We start from the raw sequence: 6,981 nt of genomic DNA on the forward strand, positions 1-6,981 counted from the left end.
TAGGTTGGTCATTCGGTTCTAGACGAGTCGGTTCTAACTCTGCTCTTCGTTATAGAGAATGCCACCCCGAAGGAACCCAGCAACCGGACCTAATGAGCTAGAAATCGGAAGCCCTAAGGACAATGTTCACCCCGAGCCTGTGAACATTCCGGTCTATGAAGCAGCGCCTCCGGGGAGTCAGGTGATGGACGCGATTGGCCAGCTAGTGTCAGCCTTAGATCGAGATAGGGTCACAAGGCAGCGAGTTGAAGGAATTGGTTGTTCTTTGAAGGACTTTTGTAGTCATCACTCAGAAAGCTTTGATGGGAGAGGCGATCACATTAGCACAGAGAATTGGCTGAACGATGTGGCAGAATTGTTAGCCACTATTGGATGCACCAATGAGCAGAAGGTGGCTTATGCTACTTATAAGCTAACGGGGGAAGCTAAGTGCTGGTCGCAGGACAAAAAGGTGGTGCTTGTCGCTGATTTGGGATCAGAGAATGCCATTACTTGGGATATCTTCAAGCATGAGTTCAATCGACACTTGTTTTCCAAAGTCATGCAAGAGGCAAAGGCGCGAGAATTTTTGGACTTAGTTGAGGGAGGAATGACGGTGATTGAGTACGCCGCAAAGTTTCTACAGTTGTTGCGATTCGGCATGTATCTCATTCCGAATGAGGAGAAGAAGGCGAAGAAGTTTGAACTAGGTCTGAACTCTAGTATTCGGATTCTGATGAGTTGCTTCGACATTCGTGATTTCTCTCAGTTGTGGATTGGGCTTTGATCTATGAGGAGAGTCTAAAAGAGAATGCAGCTAAGTACGTGGATCAGAAGAAGAGGGCCCAAGGACCTGGTACTTTGGCAGTAGGAGCTGCGCCAGCTAAGTGGATGGCGGTGGGGAGCTTTCCACCCCAGAGGTCACAAGACATACCTCCAGTAACCCTCTAGTTCCGCCGCAAAAGAGTCAGATACTGGAATAGTGCAAGAAGTGTAATAGGGTTCATTGGGGACCATGTAGAATGGCAGCTGGGACTTGCTACCGGTACGGCTAGTTTGGTCACTTTAGCAAGAACTGTGTAGGCAAAGGAGGTGCTCAAAAACCTTTAGCACCAGGACGAGTCTACGCGCTTGTTCCGGGAGAGTCGAAGGGAGGATTGGAAGTGATGACACGTACTATTCCTATACTTGGATTTGAAGCTTCAGTTTTGTTTGATTCAGGGGCCACCCACTCTTTCGTATCTATTATGTTTGTAAGACTGTCTAGACTTGTAGTACGAACTTTGGAACCCGGTCTTGCTGTAACTACTCTAGTAGGAAAAACTGTAGTGTGTAAGCATGCAGTTTGTGGATGCCCTGTTAGCATCTGTGGAAGAGTACTTCCCATAAACTTAGTTGTTCTTCCTATGATTTGTTACGACGTTATTCTTAGAATGGATTGGCTGCTGAAGCATTTAGCAGTTATTGATTGCGCTCAGAAGTAAGTTACGCTTAGGCCATGGGGAGAAGGTGAAGTGACGTACGTTGGATCGCGAGTGAGGTCTTTACCTCCAACTATTTCTGGCGTTCGGGCCAGGAAGCTTATTCTTTGAGGAGGGTAGGCATTTTTTGCATTCATTGTTGCCCAAGTGAGAGAAAAGAAGAATACAAGACATCCCTGTGGTGCGAGACTATCCAGATGTCTTTTCAAGGGACTACTCGAGATTGCCACCACAGAGAGAGGTTGAATTTGGAATTGAGTGCGTGCCAGGCAGTAATCCTATATTGAAGGCATCATCAGAGTTGAAGGAGCTAAAGGAACAGCTCCAAGAGCTCTTGGATAAAGGATTTATTTGCCCTAGTACATCACCGTGGGGAGCGCTGGTGTTGTTCGTGAAGAAGAAAGATGGATAAAGAGGATGTGCATTGACTACCATGAGCTGAACAAGGTGACGATTAAGAACAAGTATCCTTTGCCAAGGATTGATGACTTGTTGGATCAGCTGCAGGGATTGCGTGTGTTTTCTAATATCGATTTGTGCTCAGGCTATGACCAAGTGAGGGTGAAGGAAGAGGACATTCCTAAGATGGCCTTCAGGACTTGTTATGGACATTACAAGTTTTTAGTTATGTCTTTCAGTCTAACTAACGCACTAGCAGTCTTCATGAAAACGATGAACAGAGTCTTTCTTGACTTTCTGGACCAATTCATCGTGGTCTGCATTCACGACATCCTGATCTACTCGAAGATGTCAGAGGAGCACGCTGAGCATTTACAGAAGGGATTAGAGAGGCTTCAAAGGGAACTACTCTATGCTAAACTTGAGAAGTGCGAGTTTCGGATGGATAGTGTGTCTTTCCTCGGACACGTGATTTCTGGACGTACACCCCAATAGTATCTGGATGTCCGCCACTTTTCAGAGAAGTTGGTAGTACCCTCTGCTATAAATGCCCCCTACCCCCTTACTCTCACATGCTTATATACGCCCTCAGGCTCCAAGAACTCTGTGACAGTGTGTTTTGTGGAGAAGGAGAGGAGGTTCTTGAAGGTTCACTTCAAGGAGGTAATATCCTTAGGCCTAGCTCGTTTCTTAGCTGTTATGCTGTTTAATTGCTAGCTTAGTTGTTGGTTTTGACTTTCTAGCTAGGTTATGCTTTAATCTTGGCGGTTTAGTAGTTTATCTTGATTTAGCGTGTTTTGTATTGCATGAAGACATTATTTTGAGATAGGTAGTTTTAGAAAGCCTTTTGGTAGCCTTCAAAATCGATTTAGGAGGATAGGAGGATGAATGGATAAAATGAGGTTCTACTTGAAATCCTTCGAATTGAACGTACGGCCTCGAGCCAGGACGTACAGTCTGAAGCATTCCAGGGAACGCTATTTTAGTCGGCTGTCCGATAGCTCCAGTTTTCTTGGTATAGAGTTGTTTTAGTAGAATTAGGTCTAATAGAAGGTTTTCCACAGATTTGGGGAAACCAGACCATTTGGAGGAATATTCGAAGAATTTAATAGACCCAGGTGAGTTTTAACTCACGTAAGGCTCGCTATTATTTTCCATGACTACACGACTATTTTGTTTACCAAAACATGCATATTTGCAACTCTCATGATTTATACTTGTTGCACATGAACTCTAGCATTTTTGAGAAAAATGTTGTGCTGAATATGTTAACAAAGTGAGACTTATAAAAGCATGCATGTAAAATACAGACAAGATAAATTGCATCGTATAACATGGTACACTGGTACGTGCAGTATAATGGTCACGGGCTTACTATACATGTTAACTTTATGGTCAAATGTGTGTGTTATATAGGCCTTAGATCCAATGGTTGTTTCGTGACCGTCGTAGCCTTAATGGGCAATCACTACAGGACTGACATCATTAGCGGTGTGAGCCGCTCGAGGTCGAACTTGATCATGCCGCTAGTGTTATGTATGGTAGCGTGCAATGGTCGGGGTATTGGCATTGTATTACAGGTCCCTCAGGATAGCAACAACCCTGCTGAGAAGGGGTAATATCTCGGATAGACCATACTGTTGAACTATGACTGTTACTCCATCATATGCATATATTAAATATCTATATCACACCTATCAAAAATTGTCATGATGGAACTGTTGCATACTTTATAAAAATTAGAGTTCATTACAAAAACTGGCATGGGAATTATATACGTTAACATTCACTAAGTCTTTAGACTTACCCTTTTATTTTATGTTTTTTCCCCATCCATTACGAATAATTGCGCGGTTTAGAAAGCTTAGACGAAGATGCCTTCGGAGCAGATGTGGGTGACTGCGCAGGACCTGATTCAAGTTATCTTTGAGGATATGGACTCTCTTTGGCTGAAGTCCCTGTGGGATGATGGAGGAACTACCAGAGCAGATATGACGGAGATTCTTATCTCATTAGCCTAACTTAAACTTAGGATTTGATCTGTTGATCTTTTGTTAAGACAATTATGTCGTGGGTTGTAATCTTATTTGAAGATGGTTATCATTGGTCTATAATAACTCGAGTCATTTGCTAGTTTTTGAATTACAATCCTTGGTCTATGATCATCTTTAGTTTTGAGTGAATTGGGTTAATTCTTGGGTAGCTAATTTGCTTGTTGGGTGGTGGATGGAGGATACAAATTATGGAAATTGTTTGTGGGAAAGCAACAGATTATATGGATGAATTGGGTATGGACTACACATTTTGGTATGTCATGATTTACACAACCCAGAATTAAAAATCCATATTACATATTTATCTATTTTTCTTAGTCTGATATTTTTTGTTGTTGTTATAATTGTTGCTCCTGTCATTTTTTTTCTTCCTATTATTGATTTGAACACATTATGATTGGGCAGGTAACAATCATGCCGACAATGAGGATAAGGATGAGTCTTGGATGGCTATTTGGACAGATGGCTGCTCTAGTGGAGTATTAAATATCCATGATGTATTGAGCAAATGTTTGGCTGCTTATCTTATGTTTTATTTTTGTGTTTAATAGTACTTTCAAAGTATGGTTATGTTTTTAGAACATTATGTTGCTTATATTGACAATATTTATGAAGGTAGTTGAATCAGTTTTTTTTTTTTTTTTTCTTCTTCTATGTTTTATATTGCTTTGTTGTACGAACGAATGACTGGATTTTAAATGTACAGAGCAAAATCAAATGTAAAATGTAGACAAAAATATTTTTAATAAGATAAAAAAAATATTATTGCCTTTGCACTATTTATATTTGCCAGTAATCATAAAATTATCTGCGTTTTGTAAGCATCAATAAATTTTTAGGGAAAATATACTTTACTCCCTTAAACTATTCACCCATTTGCACTTTTAATCCTAATGTATAAAAAGTGACACTTTACCCCTCCCTCAAACTTTCAAATTGTTGCAATTCAACTATTCTGACATTTTTTTTTCTTTCCAAAATGCCCCTATCCCAAGTTAAAAAATTAAAAAAATTAAAAAATTAAAGGGTGGCCGGTCTGGGGTGGCCAAAGCCACCCCCAGGCCCAACTGGGGTGGCCGGCCACCCCTTAATTTTTAATTTTTTGACTTTTTTTTTATTATTATTTTTTAACTTGAGATGGGGGCATTTTGGGGAAAAAAAAAAGCCAGAATGGTCAAATTGCAACAATTTGGAAGTTTTGGGGGGGGGGGGGTAAAGTATAACTTTTTAAATATTGGGATTAAAAGTGCAAATAGTGGATAGTTCACGGGGGTAAAATATATTTTTCCCTAAATTTTTAGAATTTATAAAACAATGATAAATTACCAATGTTTAGAGAAGGGAAACAATTTGTTAGTATCTAACAATCCGCTAACACATCTTTGGCATTTAATAAACACTGAAAAATTATTGGCACTTACAAAATGCTGATAATGTGTTGGGGTTTACAAAACACCCCTATTTTAACGTCATTTTTTTATTAAAAAAAAAATTCCTACCGGCTGCCAACTTTAGTGTAGATGAAGGATTTATTGGCACTCAGAAGCGTTGGTAGTACATAAAACTATGCTCCGATAAATCTAGAAATTTGTCAAATTTGTCAGCGGTGGACTTTTGTATTGACTTTTATTTTTTGCTTTTCTCGACATGTCGCATGTAGAGTATGGTATGGAAAATGAGGTGTCGTGATGATGTGTATAGTGATGGAATCCCGCTATTAGACATGTTCCAAGGCACTCTAAATCTACATTCTTTTGTCCAAAAGACTTTTACGAGCCGAGTGGTGGAGATTTTGGATCCAATTCTTTTTATGTGAAGCGAAGAAGAGACTACTATAAATGATTTTCTTAATAACAACAACACTAGAAGAAACATCATCTAGGAGTGCTTTTTTTTTTTTTTTTAGTTAAGTGGTTGCGTAGAACAACCAGAAAAAACACAGAGACATCAGAGATGTTGCAACTGAGTTTCATTTGATCAGAAAAAAGGTTTTGAAACTGGTACGCATGGAGGCAGTTGAACTAATTAAACGTAAAGCATAATATCAACACGTAATATTGGCAACATTTATAGTTTGATGTAGCTCTTAAATGTGTCAATAATAAGCTCATTGTATTTTTCCCTTTTGTTGCATTATTAAGATGAGATTACTTGTCGGTTTCTTGAAATGATCTATTTGTTTCTTCATTTTGGTTAGCATTGCCGATTTCATTGTATTTCTTTACTTACAAGGAGCTCATTTATGAATTAAATAGTTAAAAAGGTTAAATTGAGATAACTAAACTTTTGAGTATAGAATTGGATTCTATTAAGAAATTTGAAGAATTGAAATAATAGTTTAATCTATATTTTATTATAATATAGGTAGTGCCCTGTTTCAACTATGGAACAGGGGAAGGGAGCAAGAAAACAGCTAGAGTTTAATCTATATTATATCAAATAACACTTTAGAATATACTTTATTGAAATTAAATATGATATTTCAAGAGAAATTCCTTCTTAGATGGACTCTTCTTCTTCTTCTTCTTCATTTTTTTTAAGGGAATTTATAATCATTAGACAAAGGTTTCTACATTCTAGTATTGAAACAGAGAGATGTATATATACCAAAAAAAAAAAAAAAAAACATTTTTAGTGACGGTTTGGATTGTGTCGGTTTAAGAAACCAACACTATAACGTATTGGTTTCTATTCAACCGACACCAAATTAAAAATGGTGTCGGTTGAAGAGTAACCGACACTAATAATAGTGTTAGTTTACTGTTCAACCGACACTAAATTAAAAATGGTGTCGGTTGAACAATAAACCGACACTAATAAAGGTGTTAGTTTACTCTTCAACCGACACCATTTTTAATTTAGTGTCGGTTGACCAAAAACGTACACTAAAATTGGTGTCGGTTGACTGTTCAACCGACACCAATTTCAAATTTTGAATTTTGAACATAGATTCAACCCTCCTTTCTGATTTGAATCTTTTTTTGGGTTTAAAAGTTTCACACACTATCATCCCAATTCACATTTCTTCCTTCTTCTTTTTTTTTTTTTTTTTTTTTTTTTCTTTTTTT

This window comes from Corylus avellana, chromosome ca7, assembly GCF_901000735.1.
Source record: "Corylus avellana chromosome ca7, CavTom2PMs-1.0".
Taxonomy (NCBI): domain Eukaryota; kingdom Viridiplantae; phylum Streptophyta; class Magnoliopsida; order Fagales; family Betulaceae; genus Corylus; species Corylus avellana.